The sequence below is a fragment of the Chenopodium quinoa genome, unplaced genomic scaffold (assembly GCF_001683475.1).
Source record: "Chenopodium quinoa cultivar QQ74 unplaced genomic scaffold, ASM168347v1, whole genome shotgun sequence".
Classification (NCBI taxonomy): domain Eukaryota; kingdom Viridiplantae; phylum Streptophyta; class Magnoliopsida; order Caryophyllales; family Amaranthaceae; genus Chenopodium; species Chenopodium quinoa.
This window is the reverse complement of record NW_018743389.1, coordinates 2164059-2181595: the sequence shown is the minus strand read 5'-3', so window position 1 is coordinate 2181595 and position 17537 is coordinate 2164059.

Genomic DNA, 17537 nt, shown 5'->3' with positions numbered 1-17537 from the left:
GCTTAATATTTCTTTTGCTTGCGCATGTGTACTGTTAATGGGCCTGATTATTGGGCAAGTCGGGGCTGGTCGGTGTGGGTCATTACTAATTAGCGCGGTGGGTTAGTAGCGGGCCAGAGGAAATATTATGCAGGTCAGGGTTGGGTGCAAAGTAAAGTGGGTCATTAACGGGCCTTTTCTATTTCACTTCAAAATCATAATAAAGTAAAGCGGATCATTAACATGTCAACCTTTACTAATAACAATAGTACACTAACAATTTCTATATTTTGGTCTACTTTTGTAATCTTTTGAGAAAAAAAATTTACTACACAATAGATACACTAATAATCTTTTGAAATCATGGAAGCTAATACAGTAGTAATACACCAACAGAAAGTAGCTCCCTTCTCTGCCCCTCTGTCTCCTACTCAGCCGTATTCACTCTCTTAAATATTATTAAATATGGCTTAAGCAAATATCGAAACTGACAGGCAGTTCGGCTGATCTTACAAGGGCTCGATTGCTCAAAGAAGAAGCCTTTAAGAGCTTCCCCAGCTTTCACAAGATCCTCGAGCACCTTGGAAGTATGTCCCTCATTCAACAGCAAAGTCAAGGAAAACCATGAGCATTAAAAAGCATAATTTTTCTTAGCTATACAATATTTAAAATATCAATTGTAAATGCAATCCAATAATAAAATCTGTATCATAATTTTATTTTAGGAAATTTCTCATTGGTAGCCATAAAGAATTGCACATTCTCAATGATAACAAATTTTTTACAAATTCTCCAAAATAGCATTAGTTTTGTTAATTTTCTCTAACATGACAATATTTTTGTATTTAACAACTAATTAACTTAATTAAACAATTATTAAACCAAAAAAAATAAAAACAGCCACCCCACCCAAGCCCCCAGACCCGCCACCCTGCCCCCAGACTCGCCACCCTGCTCCCCACCTCGACCACCACCCGTTGGCGCATATTACTCTTGAAATCGGGCGTCGGCACCATTGCACCGCTACAACCACCAATTCCGTCAACAACAGCCCGATACTAGCAGCTTCTGCTCGCTCCCCTGCTCTCTCAATCACCAACACAAGCTCGCAACCTCTGTTCACTCCGGCCGGCGCCAAAACCCCCTCCTCGGTTCCAGCGAACACGATTTGCCCCACCTCTACAGTCTCACACTCCGTTCCTCCCCTTAAACCACCCCTCGAAAACCTTAAACCCCCAAATAAAAAATCTAGGGTTACGATTTTTCACTTATAGTACTTCAAACTTCATAAAAAAGGAATTCTCTGATTAAAGGCTTGAAAATTGCGATTCAGAGTAATCCATGGGAGAATTGGAAGATAGACGAAGATCTTGGAGGATTTTTACGATGAAATTGAATGAGTGACAATTAATTTGGAGGAGAGAGAGAGAGGGGAGATTAGGGAGGGTTTACAAATTAGGGATGAATGAAGAGCAAGCAGAGTGGTGGTTCAAGGGTCGAGGGTTCAGATGAGGTGTCGCCGGCGCCGGGCGCGATTTTAGGGGTAGTACATGCCGGCGCATGGTGGCTGAGATGGGAGCAGGGTGGCGGGGGTGGGGACAAGGTAGCTGGGTTTTTATTTTTTGTTAATTATTAGGCTAATTCTTTTTTAATTAAGCTAATTAGTTTTTAATTGTAAAAATATTGTCATGTTTGGAAAATTTATAAAAAGTAATGCTATTTAAGAGAATTTGTAAAAAAAATTTGTTTACCAATGAGAATGTGCAATTCTTGATGGCTACCATTGAGAAATTCCCTTTATTTTAATAAGATTAATGAATGGATGATAATTATATTGATAAACACTTTCCAACAAACACATATCTAAGCATATCCAATCATGCCTAATATAAAAGCTACGAACCTCTAAAAAGATGCTAGACATTTTATACTAGAAATAATTGTGAAAATTTTAATCAAATATATGATTAAGGTGATGGAGGAAACCTTTATTAGGTGTAAAGATCACCAGCTAAAAATGATTGTCTTTTCTCGTTTAACTATGTAGGGAACCAAGAAGAAGGGAGATCTATCCACGGAAGGATTGAATGGTCTACATGCCTTTTTGTAAAAGTTGGAGGAGATCATGGCAAGATATACAAAAAAAAAAAAAAAAAAAAAAAAAAAAAAAAGCTGAGAAATTTAAGCATAATTTCTCTTGTTTCTTAACATGATTAGTTTTCTACAAATGCCCTATTCATTATTTTCACATAACTTTGGATCTCTAAGTGCCTTGTTCATCATATTTCAATAACTTTGTTTCTCTGTGGTATTGTAAGTACTTGTGTTTTGAGATAGCAATCAGGCTCGTATTTAACTCAGGGCAACCGAGGCACTCGTCTAGAGCCGCGGACAGAGGCCCCAATTTTGTTACCTATCAAAAATTAAATAAAGATTGTTATTAACTATATGAAAATATTTGAAACATGTTCTTTTTGGCTTGGTGGTTTGTAGAATTATGATAAAGCATCTGTATTCACTAAAGATCACGGATTCGACCCATGCCTTTTTATAAATTTACTTTATTTATTTTTCTTTTTTATTTCAAACCTTTATACTGCATCATTTTTATTTCTAATTAAAATAAATTAACCTTTTCATTTAATTAGGCAAAATTGGACGCAACACACTGAAGTATGGCTTAGATGCACTATGCACCCTGAACTATGCGTAGTAGCCAAAACACCACCAAATTTCCGGCCACTTATTTCATCGGAGGAGGTGAATCCATGCGTTCTAAGTGGAGGAAGACTATATAACTGTTCTAGAGAGTGATGATTCACCTCCTCACAGTAAAATAAGTTGTCGGAAAATTTCATTTATGGCACGCGTTGCACCTAACACCATAGTAGGTGGTGTTTTGGCTGGGTGCTTAGTGTACCTAAGCCATAGTTCAGGTTGTTGTAGCCATCCAATTTTGCCTTTAATTTATTTTAAACCTTTATACTACATCATTTTTAATTCTTAATAAATAAATTTATTCTTTTCAATTCTCACCATATATACATCTATTGAGTAATAAGCTAATGACTAATCTCCATTGTTATATAAATCTGTCCTAAGAACAGTCCTAAGAACAGTGTTGGATCATTCATCATTGCTTCATAGAAACTGTTTTGGGTATTTTTACCCAAGACACGTGGTCCAATGGGGGGTGACACGTGTCACTTCAAGAGAGGTTCCCAGAGAACCAATCCCTGTTGACACGTGGCATCTCTAATGATTGGGAAAAATGGCGACCTTCCTGATCCAATTCCCATGGAAGCCCACCATTCCTAGGTTTCCGTAACCTAGGATGGAGGCATGCATTACGAGACCCTATAAATAGGGAGATGTTCCTATCATGGGACACATTCAGAAATATTCACAAAAAACAGAGCAATCATAAATTGCAGATATTCTCTTGGAATCCGAGAAGATACTTTACTTTCCGCACTTCTTACAGACTCCTTACACGTTCTAACTTGATCGTCGGAGGCGGAACTCCACCCAACCAGAGTCTCCATTGTTTTTGAAAGGAATGGTGTCCTTCCAACAAATGTATTCTTCCGATAGAGGGTTCAGAATTATTACAGAGTTAATTCTTCAGTAAGATCAAGTGATCGGAATGCCTAGGTGGAGGCCGCTTCCGATCAGTAATATCGAGGTACAATTGATATTACAGCTTAATCTTAACTGAACCCTTCGGGTCGAACCCAATCGAATCACCGATCCGAGACGACGAATTAATTCGAAAGGATTTAATGAGTCGAAAGAGTTTTACGAATACAGACGTCGGATATCGAGCCTAGGGCGTCGAGACCGAGCGTCGCAAAATCACAAAGCAACAAGTATGAACATAGCCCTAGCACCACACTGGCCTAGCCATGTGGATGCTAGGCTAGTTCGAGCTAGCATGCACCTAGCATGGCTAGGCGCAAGCCTAAGCACACTAGGTGTGCTAGGCGCACCATCGCAGCCTAGGCACACCATCGCTGACCATCGCAGCCTTAGCATCATGCCTAGGCGCTATCGCAGCCATGGCATGATGCCTAGGCTCCATCGCTGCCTACCGCAAGCAATAGGCGCACCAGGGCTCCTGGCAGCCTATCGCAAGCACCACAAGCACCAGGCAGCCCATCGCAGCTAGCAGCGTGCTTGCCTGGATGCTTAGGTGCGCATGGCAGGGCCACACACGCACCAAGCACAACCATCGCAGTGCTAGGCACTGGCGCATGTGCATGTGTGTGTGTGCCTCGCACCAAGCATAGCAGTACTAGGCACTGGCTGATGTGTGCTAGTGCGAGGGCACCTGGCAGCATCGCCCAGCACGCATGCTAGGCCCTTGCGTGCGTAGGTACACTGGTTGGGCTAGCAATGCGTGTAGCGCATGTGCGCGGGGTGCATGGTTGATGCGTGTGCGAGAGGTGCAGCGAGGGATGCGAGGGTGGTGCGTGTGGCTGGCGAGGCAAGGGGCAAGCATGCGTGGCTCGCTAGCAGCACGCATGCTGGCTATGCGAGCATGTGCGAGAGAGGCGAGGGCCAGCACCAGCGCCAACACGCACCAGCGCCTAGCACTAGCACGCACCAGCGCCAAGCATCGACCAGCACTGCCTGGCTGGGATGCGAGGCTGCTGGCTGGGCTGGTGCTAGCTGGCTGGGCTAGCTGGCACTGCGAGCTGGCGTGCTAGCTCGCAGCAGCCCAGCAGCCCTTTTGCTTAGGGCGGTTTTGTGAGGGGTGGGGACCAAGGCTTGGGCAAAGCCTTGGGGAGCAAGGCAATGGTCCCCCCACCCCCTCATGGTCCTCACCTAACCTTCTCTCTCCCCTTGACACTTGTTGCATTGTGATTGAATTTATTTATTAATTTATTTTAGAAATAAATTAATTAGCAAATTATTCATTCTCCGCATTGGTTGGGGAATGAAGTTCAAGGGTGCATTTCCTTATAAATACCAAAGGCATGGTATTGGGAAATGCACAACCTTGAGTGGAATTAAAAAGGCAACTCTTATAATTAGAGTAAACCTTTGATTCGTAAAACTCATAGTTTTGTTTTGTCCGGGTCTTGACTAACCTTCAAGACTTAGGACGCTCGGGTCGGGTCGAGGGTACGATCCGTCGGAGATCTCGTAGTTTCGAGATTTTGAAGTAAGAGCTCTTCGGGAGCGAAGCATGCAACAAAGGTATAATTCTTGTTCTTAATCTTGTTTGATTAAGTTTATTATGCTTGCTAATTGCTTTAATTAAGGGGCGGGTCTTGGGGGGTTTCCTTCCGCGTAGTGTCGGGTCACTACGAAACCCTACAGCGGTATCGGAGCCACGCTCCTTTTAATTTTTGCAATTATTTTTTAATTAAGGTGTTTAAAAGAATTTATTTTTCTGGTTCATGTTCTTCTAATTAGATTAGATGCTCGTTTTAATTAATTTTACAACTCGATTTTATTCTCGATTTGGATGTCGAACCAAGATTTTGGCTCAAAAATAGTAATTTTTGGGTGGAATCGACATTGTGGAACAGATTCAACCCTTTTTGAGGACTGTCTAGAAGCCAAATTCGAACCGAAAACCCATTTTTTCTGGGGTTTTTCGTTTTTCAACGAAAATTTTAATTCCTTTTAAGCCTTGATTAATGCAAGCATTACAAGGTTAGATTAAATGCACATTTGCATCACTAATCTACTGGTTTTAAAAATATCCTTAAGCATAATAATGGAGTTTTTATTAGTGCTTAAGTTGATATACCATTTTTCACATAAACTTGTTTTTCACAATTTTTTCAAATAAATTGCAATAAAATGTGAAAGCTTGTTATGATCTTGTAATTTTAAGTTCCTATAATGTTAAAGTTCTAATCTTTAAAGGTTTAAATGATTGGAACCCTAACCCTAAATTCCATATTGAACAAAGTTTGGATTTTTCATGTTTGGTTGATCAAAATCCTTCAAGTTCAAATACCTGTGAGTAAAATTTGATTAATCTTCATATTGGAAGATGTAATCTTGGTATTTTACACAAGTATGAAGTTGGAAAATTTTTCATTAGATGATTAGTTTATTTTTCCAACTCCCGTTTGTCAAATCCATTATTAATTTGCATATTGGCAAGATTAATTATGGACATAGCTCATTTTATTTCAAGCATTAAGTAAGACCTAATTTTGTTCAAAATAAAATTTTGGATAACTTAGGCTTGTGCACCAATGAAAATAATTTTATTTAAGTCTTATTTTATTTTATTTATTTTCCCTCAAATTAATTCTAAAATATAATTTAGAATTAAATTTTGTCACACACAAATCGGAATTAAATTTCGAGAAATGGCACGTAAATCAAGGCAAAAACACCCAAGCGCCACCAAGGCTAGCCGGGCTGCCTAGCAGCCCGCATGTGGCTGCCTATGGTGCGCACAGGGGTGTGCCATGATGCTACTGTGTGGCGTGGAAGCTTGGGGATGAGTGTGTGGAGCAGTGGCGAGGGCTGGCTTGCGAAGGGATGCTGCTGGGCAGCATGGCAGCAAGCACCAGTCCAGCGCACCACTTGCTGGCAGGCGCCAGCTTGCTAGCCAGCATGCGTAGCATGCTTGGCAGGCTGCTGGTGCTAGCAGCGTGGATTGTTGTGCTGGGCGCAGCATGCTAGCACCACGCACCACAGCACAAGGCATGGCTGCCTAGCTGCCATGGTGCGCACCCACCAAGCATTTGCGTGGGATTTTTGCTTGATTTTGAGCTATACGATTTTGCGAAAATCTTGTCGTTTTAATAATTTTAAATAATTATTTTAACGAGGTTAAAAACCTCGATTTTCAATTTTGCAAAATTTTGACAAATTATGGGTTATGCCGACTTAATTAATCGGATTAATTAGGTATGGATGCGGAATTTAGTGGGAGCTTAATTAATTGCGTGAGCGTTTTGCGTTTAGAAAAAATGGATTAAACAACCTTGACTAGTTTTAATTAGGCGCGTTAATCGGATTAACCACCTAAGTTAGTTACTAGTTTTGTGTGTTTAATTGTGTATTTCGTAAAATTGCATGGGTCATTCACAAATAGTGAATGGGTGAATGGAAGATTGTTTTCAAAACAGGTCTTTGAATATGGCAACTAGTGGGGCCCGACTAGGATAGAAAATACGGACTACGTTCCATTATGTATTTTTGTAAATCTAAATACGGTCTGCGAACCGTTAAATATTTTTGTACTATTAGATTAATCTTAGTCGTTCTAGCTAGCTTTATTTATTTTGGCCAAGATGTCTCAAGACAGCGTTTCGATGAAGACGAGCCAAGATGAAGACCCATGGAAATTGAAGATTTCAAGGGGTCATGCTAGTTGCCAAATGCATCTATTTTTATGCGTTATATATATATTGTTGTTATATATGATTGCTAGATGCATGTCTAGGATTTCTATATGTTGCGACGATTAGTTAAGTTCACTTAAATCAACCAACATAGAAACCCTAGGTCCCTTAATAATATTGAGCTAAAATTTGGCGTTCCAAGAACAACACTTACCGAACTAATGCGCATATGTGATGGACTATGCCAAAGCGAGACATCACTACTTCCCTAGGAACGTAAGGTATACTAGGTATACAAGTTGTCTTGGTTAAGCTCAACGATATCAGTAAGGAGTCCTTAGATGTCGTAGCAAAAGAGATAAAATGTCAAGGATGCATTAGATGCGACATTTTATCAAACCGAGAATAGCTTGGAGCTATTAGCAATTTGATTGCTTACCTTAAGATATTTAATGATTAAGACAAGCCAAAGCATGCTTAACCATTTCTTGATCTTTGGGATCTCAGAATCATTTTATTCTCGCCTAAAAGGGACAATTTTATAAATATGTGGATAAAATGCTCAATAAGATTGAAAATATGCATGAACGTTTGAATTTCAACTTATTGATTTAGGAATGGTTTTTCGCTTCAAATTTTTTCAATTGTAGAACCATGTCTGCAAGTAACTCAAACAATAACCAATTCTCTTTGCGCTCAATTCTCGACAAGGAGAAGTTGAGCGGGCCATACTTTCTTGATTGGCAAAGAAATCTGCGCATTGTATTAATGCAAGAGCAAAAAGAATACGTCCTTGATGAGGAAATGCCCGACGCTCCCAATGAGGAGGTCACTCAGGCTACCCTTAACCGATGGCAAAGTGCCAATCGGGATGTCAAATGCATCATGTTGGCCACTATGTCTCCGGAACTTCAAAAGACTTTCTTTGAAAAGGAGACGGCTTTTGTGATCATTTCTGAGCTTCAGAATATGTTTCAAGAGCAGGCCCGAACTGAAGGGTTCGAAACCCACAGGCAGATCCTTGAGAGCAAGCTCAAGAAAGGAGAGCCAGTCAGCCCGCATGTCCTCAAAATGATTGGATTATTTGAGAACATGGAAAGGCTTGATGCTTGGTATTCAACCGAAAGGGCAATTGACATCATTCTCCACTCGCTTCACAAAGGCTATGATCAGTTCAAAATGAATTATAATATGCATAGTATGGAGAAAACCCTTACCGAGCTTCATGGTATGTTGAAGCAAGCCGAGCAAACCCTCAAGGATGAGAGCAAGCATGACATGCTCATGGTGAGGAAGGGCAAGCCATTCAAACGTTCGGGAAAAAAGAAGAGCTTTAAAGGGAAAAAGAAGAAGTTCCCGCCTAAGTCAAAATCTGCCAAGGGCAGCAAGGACAAAAAGGCAGGCTCTTCTAAATCTGATTCCGAATGTTTCTACTGCAAGAAGAAGGGACATTGGAAACGGGACTGCCTCAAATTCAAGGAAGATAAGAAGAACGGCAACGTTGCTTCTTCATCAGGTATTTTCGGTATAGACTTAAACTTCGCTAGCAAAACATCGGGGGTATTAGATACCGGATGTGGCTCACACCTTTGTTCCAATGCTCAGGGACTAAGGATAAATAGGAGGCTAGAGAAGGGAGAGGTCGAGCTTCGGGTCGGCAATGGAGCAAGGATGTTTGCCGTCTCCGTTGGAACTCTCAGTTTGTCTTTCCCTCAGGGCTTATTCTAGAACTTGAAAACTGTTATCATGTTCTAAGAGTAACCAAAAACATTATATCAATATCAGTGTTGGACGCCAAAGGATTCGAATTTCGAATCAAAAACAATAGTTGTTTTATTTATTTTGATAATGTTTTATATGGTAAGGCACATTCAGAAAATGGTCTTTATGTGCTTTCACTAGACAAACAGGTTTATAACATCGATAATGATTAGGGGGATTTTTCCTTAATCCACCTCTCGCCATGTGGACCAATCAGGGCCTAACAAGTGTCACCCAATTGGGCTTATCAGGACCTGACATGTGGCGCGCTTCCATTGGTCTACCATGGACCTCCTATGGTATGCCATGTAGCCCTCTCAACCTTGCCTAAACAAGTAAGAGATTGGGCCCAATTCCCAAGGAAGCCCAGTCAGTCCTAGGGTTGGCCAAAACCCTAGAACACGGCACGCTTCCCAAGGCTATAAATACGGTCTTAAATGCTCATTTATGACAGGAGAGACTGTTCACAAGAAACACTCGGATTTACACAAATTCCAAGACAATCACACATCACTCGGTACCGCCTGCTAGACCCGTCCTAGCATCCGGCACCTATTTACATTCTGCTTTACAACTCCTTCATCTACTAACTTGATCGTTGGAGGCGGAGCTCCCTACCCAAGGAGTCTCCGTTATCTTGCAGGTACAGGCGCGTGGTTCCAGCCTCGAAGTTGTAACTCTCCAAGGGACAGAAAACCCCGGAACATTTTTGCGCCGTCTGTGGGGAGAGTACCTTTGAGACGGCATCACAATCTGTACCGACTAATGGTGACAGGCGTCCAGAGGACGACTACCAAGAAGACGAGCCTCATGTTGTTTCTGATCAGGACACTGAGCCTGAAGTCGAGACTCGCACGGCCCCAGACGGGTCCTTGAGGGCTCGACGCACTACTCCTCGTGAAAGGCAGGAAAGGCAAGACCAGGCTGGTCCAGGCCAATCAGTTGGGCCATCGGCCGACTCTCACCAAGCGGCTGACTGGACAGCTCCTGTCTCGAGGAATGATCTCATGACCATCATGAGAAGTTTCAAGGGTGAGATTATAGATCTCATCAACAAAAAGACGGTTGTCCCCCAAAAAGGGCAGTCGAGCAAGAAGCCTTCCTATTTAGGAAAGAAGAAGTCATTGAAGGACCGTGAGGCAACCCCCCCACCCTCGCCAAGAGGAGAGGCGGGTAACTCTACTCAATCTGTCCAAGAACCATATCCTTTCCTCATCGGGAAGGAAACCAATCCGCCTGGTCCAACTAGACGACTCAAAGAAATCCTACTCAGACGCCCGGCTGCTGATTCAGCAGAAAAGGAGCCAACAACAGTCTGAGTCGGCCTCCACTTCTGATTTTCTGGACAGTGTACAAAACACCTCTATGAATCATTCCAGGTCAAACTATGAGATCCGGACAGGCAGTACACACTCTGGTTCTAGCTCTCACCAACAACAGTCGGCACTATATGCCACTTAGCCGCCATATGTGCCGCAAACTCACTACTTTCTGCCGCCTCATCCTTTTGGAGGTCAGATGGCTAAGAATGTCCAGCCTTTGGACTGGCAGTTACGGTTGCTCCAACTGGGAGAACAACCAATCGCCTTCTCAAAGGAAATTTTACAAGCCGCCCAGACGGCTAAAGTGAAAAATGTGTTAATAGGCGCCTACGGTGGCACTGCTAACCCAGAGGATCACCTTATGGCCTTCACCAATCTAATGTACCTTCAAGGATTGGACGATGCCACATGGTGTAGATGTTTTCCTGCTACTCTGAAGGGAGTCGCCCAACAGTGGTTCGGCAATCTGCCAGCCGACTGTGTCAACAACTTCAGAACATTGGCTTATTTGTTTGCATCAAACTTTTCCATGAACATACCTGCCAGGAAGACGACTCTTGATCTAGGAGCCGTCCAGCAGGGAGAGAAGGAGGGATTACACTCCTACATAAAGAGATTCAATCTGATGAGGATACAAATACCCAACTTGCCGGATGAAGTAGCCTATACCGACTTCTTTAAGGGATTGAAGGACGGGTCGAACTTCAAGTTCGACTTAGTCAGAAAAAGAGTAGCTACTCTTCAAGAGGCAATGATGGAGGCCGAGACCTACATACAGGCAGTCGACCTCTATCACATGGGAAAGCATGGGGACCAGAAAAGGTCCGAGAAAAAGGAGAGTCGCTCACAGAAAGCGGCCCCCAAGGAAGATAAGAAGAGAAAAGATATTTGGATGGCTGACTCCACTGGTCAGCCGTCCAGTAAGAAAAGAAAAGAGTTCACTCCGTATTCCCCCAAGTATGAGTTCAACAAAGATAATCATGCTATTTTCAAAGAAGTTAAGGGCCGACTCTCGCATGAGAAGCCGGCACCTATGAAGGGTGATCCTAGCAAGCGCAACCAAGGCAAACACTGCCATTTTCATGATGATGTTGGGCATGAGACCAACGAATGCATTAGCCTCAAGCGTCTGCTGGATCAGTTGGCTGAAAAGGTTGATCATCTTATGTCAAGAAACCTAAAGGAAAACAACCCCCCAAACAAAATCAGTCGGCCAAGCAAAAAAGACAGAAGCCGGCCGACAGCTCTGACACTGACGAAGCCACCATCTATACAATAGTAGGCGGCCATGCAGGGGGAGGCCCGACTGTTCGGGGAAACAAGGATAGCATCAGGCAATTGGATGTCAACTCTGTTAATCGGGGTGAGACTGCTGGTACCTCGTTTCCTGAGGTTATTATTTCTGGGAAAGATTCTGGTGGTGTCCGACGGCCGCATGACGACCCAATTGTCATTGAGTGTAAAGTGGTCAACCAACGAGTCGGCAGAATACTTATTGATACGGGGAGTTCGTCGGACCTCATCAGCCAAAAGTTCTTGACCAAGCTCAAGTACAAGCCTAAGAGCATACAGCCTGTCTCCCATCCTCTAGTAGGATTTGGAGGGGGAGTCGTCCATCCGATTGGTCAGGTTGACTTGCCCGTCCGTCTGGGTGAAAGAGGTGAGGGTCGCCACATGGTTATTCGTTTCCTGGTTGTGGAAGAGCTTACTTCCTACAACATGATCCTTGGGCGCCCTACCTTTAATGACTCCAAAGCAGTTATCATTCCATCCCTTATGTTGCTCAAGTTCGAGAAGGAAGACAAAACAGTCGGCTCCAAAAGGGGGGACCAGAGAATGGCCAGAGAATGTTACCTCACTGACATCAAAACGACGGTAACTTCAGACGGCCCAACGGGCAAGGCCATAGAGGACGCGTCTGCCCAAGAGGCAGGCGGCAGGAAGAGAAAAGCCTCAGAGGCGGAGGTCCAGAAAAAGCATAAGCAATAGCAATCACTTGCTGAGGAGCGGCCAGCTGAATTCCTCCCTCAGCCAGCTGGGGATCATGTTGATGTCGCCCTCGATGACAGTCGGCCAGACCGAACTGTTAAGATGGGGACGACTGCTCTGACTGAACTTGGCAATGACCTTCACCAGCTGTTGAAAGAATTCCAAGATATTTTTGCATTTGAGGTACATGAGATGCCAGGTATTAGCCCAGACCTGGCGGTACATAAGCTAGCTGTCGACCCAAAAAAGAAACCGGTGCGACAGAAGAAAAGGCATCATGGTGAAGAAAGGAACCAGGCGGCCGCCGTGGAGGTAAAAAAGTTACTTGATGCGGGATACATTCGGCAGTGTTTCTACCTAGAATGGGTTGCAAATGTTGTTCTAGTCAAGAAGCCGAATGGTTCCTAGCGCATGTGTGTGGACTACACTTATTTAAACAAGGCATGTCCGAAAGACAGCTATCCTTTGCCAAAGATCGACAGCTTAGTCGACTCAACAGTCGGCCATGCCTTGATGAGTTTCATGGATGCCTATTCAGGCTTTCACCAGATCCCTCTATGGAAAAAAGATCAAGAGAAAACTGCCTTTGTCACAGAACAAGGGCTCTACTGTTACACGGTCATGCCGTTTGGTCTGAAGAACGCCCCGGCAACCTTCCAAAGAATGATCAACACTGTGTTCTTTGAACAAATTGGAAGAAATGTTGAGGCGTATATTGACGATATGATTGTAAAGTCAAAACTTCAAACGGACCATTTGGAAGACCTCCGAGAAACGTTCGCCACACTCAGGCGGCACCGAGTCATGCTTAATCCAAAAAAGTGTGTCTTTGGAGTTGAGTCTGGGAAGTTTCTTGGATTCATGATAAATCAAAGGGGAATAGAGGCAAATCCTGACAAGGTGCAGGCGGTCATTGACATACAGTCGCCTCGCACCGTCCGAGAGGTACAAAAGCTAGCAGGCTGCCTGGCAGCCCTCAGAAGGTTTCTAAGTCGAGCAGGCGACAAGTGCTTGTACTTTTTCCAGGCAATCAGAGAGAAAGCAAAGTTTGAATGGGGGTCGGATGCTGAGTCGGCCCTCCAAAAGCTGAAAGAACATCTGCACTCCCTGCCGAGACTCGTCAGTCCTTTTCCAAAAGAAGTGCTTTACATGTATCTCGCAGTATCAGATCATGCTTTAAGTGCCGTCCTCTTAGCTGAATGAGACGGCTGCCAACTCCCAGTCTATTTTGTCAGTCATGTTTTGAAGAATGCAGAGTTGAGGTACCCACTAGTGGAGAAGTTTGGACTCGCCCTGTACATGGCAGTGAAAAAATTGAAGCCTTATTTCCTGGCACATCCGGTGGTCGTCTACATAGATCAGCCAATCAAGCGGCCCTAGAGTCGTCAGGGCGGATGATAAAATGGGCAATTGAGATCCAAAGTCTTGAGGTCACGTTCGAGCCCAGAAAAGCTATGAAGGGGCAAGCCTTTGCAGACTTTATAGTTGAGATGACCCGGCCACCAGAATGTGAAAAAATTGACCAACTCTGGAAGGTCTATGTTGATGGGAGTTCCACAGCAAATGGTTGTGGGGCAGGTATTATATGTCAGTTGCCAGAGGGCGACAGGTATGAATATGCTCTTCGTTTCAAGTTTCAGACGTCAAACAATGAAGCTCAGTATGAAGCCCTTTTGGCTGGTATCCACATGTGCAAAGCAGCCGGGGCAAGAAAAATAGCCGCCTGTTCTGATTCATAACTCATAGTCAGCCAGTTCAATGGGGATTATGAAGCCACTCATCCGGCTATGGTCAAGTACCTAGAGGCCGTGAAACAGGCGGCAAGTTCGCTTGAAGATTTCCAGTTAACTCAGGTCCCAAGGTTCGAGAATAACCAGGTGGACGCTTTATCCAAACTGGCGCCCTCGGCCTCATGTAACACTCCTAGAACTGAATTCTGGGAAGTAATGGAAAAGAGGAGTATTGAGGAAAACAACTTTGCAGTCCTTGATAGAAGCTCAACATGGATGGACCCAATCAGGACATACCTGACAGACGGCACCTTGCCTAATGATCATCATCAGGCGGCCTTACTAAAGAAGCAAGCGTCCAGTTTTGAAATGGTAAAGGGAGAACTCTACAAGAGAGGGTACCTTAAACCCTTCTTGAAGTGTGTTACCCCAGAAAAAGGGCGAGAGGTCCTGGACGACCTACACTCTGGATATTGTGCCTCTCACATAGGCGGTAGGTCGCTTGCTCAGAGAGTGAGGCGGCAAGGGTACTTCTGGCCGACTTTGGAGGCGGACGCCATGGATCTGGTTAAAAAATGCGACAAGTGCCAGAGGTTTGGCAAATTGATTCATCGTCCAGCTACAGATCTAACGGCTATCCACAGCCCAATACCATTTGCTTAATGGGGAATGGATATTTTGGGACCCTATACGCCTGCATCAGGCGGCAGGAGATACATCTTGGTAGCGGTCAACTACTTAACCAAATGGGTGGAGGCCGAAGCAGTCAGGGGCATCAAGACCAAGGATGTCATCTCCTTCATCTGGAGGAATGTGATCACTCGGTTCGGGGTGCCTATGTCCATGGTTTTTGACAACGACCCCCAGTTTGAGACGCCTGTTCTCAAAACCTGGTTGAGAGATCAAGGCATTGCTTACTCTTTTGCATCAGTCGGACGGCCGCAAGCAAACGGCCAGGTCGAAGCATTTAACAAAATCATCTCAGACGGTATAAAGAAGAAAATTGAAAAAGCAGGCGGCCTATGGGCAGACGAACTACCACATGTTCTCTGGGCCATAAGGACGACTAAAAAAGGAGCTACTGGAGAAACACCTTTCCTCCTAACATATGGGGCAGAAGCCGTCCTACCCATTGAGCACTATGAGCAGACTCTCCGAGTCATGCTGTATGATGAAGATGCAAACTGGGAGGCAATTCGCCTAGCATTGGATTCCCTTCCAGAACGTAGGGGCAATGCTGCCCTACGCCATGAAATATACTTCCGGAGAATGACTCGAATCTACAATAGAAGAGTACACAAGCACCCACTCAAAGTAGGGGACTTTGTACTTAGGAAGATGGAATCAGTCGGCAGGGCCAACGAGTTGGGAAAAATAACTCCTAACTGGGAAGGACCCTACTGAATCTATGAGGAGGTCAGGGACGGCACCTACCGTCTGGAAACTCCAGAGGGCCGACCCCTACCTAGGACTTGGAATGTAGACAATCTGGAAAAATATTACTTTTGATGTAATCAATTAAACTTTATTAATGAAAGTTCCAAGTTTATCCTCTCTTTATATGTTTCAAAAAGGAGTACCTTCCGTCTGTCTCAAGACAGGCGGATACCCTCCATCACATACATACTAAAGGGCACTCCTGTTTGCCCACCATACGGCTAATCAACCCAGGCACCAAGCTGCTTGATTACGCTTAGTTTTTAAATTAATACGACCTGTCCCAATAGATAGCAGGCGTCCGACAACATGCCATTTAGATGAGATTCGTCGTAGAGAGCAGCTCCCATTTGGGTGGAATAATGCTCTATAAACTACTTACACGGCCCCTATACGACTGTCCACAAGGACAACGTATCCGTTTTGAGACAAGGATAACTCGACACTCTCATGAGTGTTAGCAGTTGACATCTGATACCTCTACTACTCAGGATTAGGAGCAATCACAATTGGTTAACGCCATAGTTAAACCATAGTTATTCATCCATACTTGGTCCGGAATCATAATAAGTTTGAGCAATCCGCCTGGTCTTTGGCAAAAAAGGCACTCAAACAAACATTCCTACTAAGAAATACTAAATGAATCCGAGCAATTTAGAAGGACCTCTCGGTGTCCGACTAGATGCGATAACACCTGCTATGTCTCTCGTAAACATACTAAGGGACTTATGACAATCGATAAAACAGTGACTAGCCGACTGTTCTCCAAGAACTAGGTGAACCCATGTGTCTTGAGATGCACTATAAGTTGGTTGATTCAGTCGGTACCTTACCACTGTGACTACGTGCATTTCAATCAAGGTTGGTTATGTTTGCTACTAGGATCCGACTGTCTTTGGCCGACTAATTACTCTCCTTTCAAGAAGTAACCTAGTCGTTCAGGGGCAAGGGCAGTCGGCATCAAGGTGCAACATCTTAGCTAAAAAATTTTAACATGGATGCGCCATTCAAGCGGCTATTAAGTTGCGAAGTTTAACCTGTTTGGCAAATTCAGCAAAAACAGAAAATCAAAAACAGCTTATGTAGCAGCAAAAGACGACCCTACAGTCGCCAATTCATCTCAAATTAAAGCCAGACAAGCTGGAAAAGTTAAAGTTAAAGCCAGACAAGCTGGCAAATATTCAGAAGCCCCGGCCCCCTGGCCGGGTAAAGATACATAAATACACGGCACGCAGGCCGGATCAAGTTTGAACATAGAAAAGCTTAAACAATTGGAGGGACCTCGGCTTCAGCAGCCGCCTCCTCTTGCTGGGGAGGGGACACTTGATTGCTCTGAACAGTCTCCTGTTCAGGCGCCTTTTTTGAAGACTCCCCTTCAGCCCCAGCAATCGCCACTACCTCTTCAGAAGACGAAGAAGACTCGGCTTCCCCCTGGCCATCGCCTCCTCACATGACCACCTCGTCATGCTCTTGAGTGCAGGCGGCAAACTGGTCCCCCATGTTGAATAGTCGGCGTTTGGATAGAGGCAGTCTTAGGTCATTTTCATAATGGCGCTACAATCCTCCATCATGTCGGCGACCAGGGCCTTTTTCTCCTCTTCGAACCTCGACTTATATTTTTAGGCCAGTTGTTTTTCCTGGTTGGCCAGGCGCTGCTTTAGGCGGGCATTGCTGGCTTTCAGGTCCTCCGCCGCCTTCGCAGCCTCGTCATGGGCGTCGGCCTTCCCCTGGTTCTCAGAGACTTTGAGCTTGAGCTCCTTTATTTTCTCTTTGGCCGCCTCCAGGTCATCCTTGACTTGCTGGTTCGCAGCCGCCTGTGCAAGCAATATGTCATTCGTCAAGACTTCATTTTGAAAAATAGAAAACATGGCCTTGTCCATGGTGGAGGCGACCAACTCTTTGGCATACTTTACCTCTTTGTTCTTTTCTTGGATGGGCCGACGGAGACCGTGCACTCGCAGCATCGACTAGTAAAAAACAAAAGAACAGTCGGTCAGCTA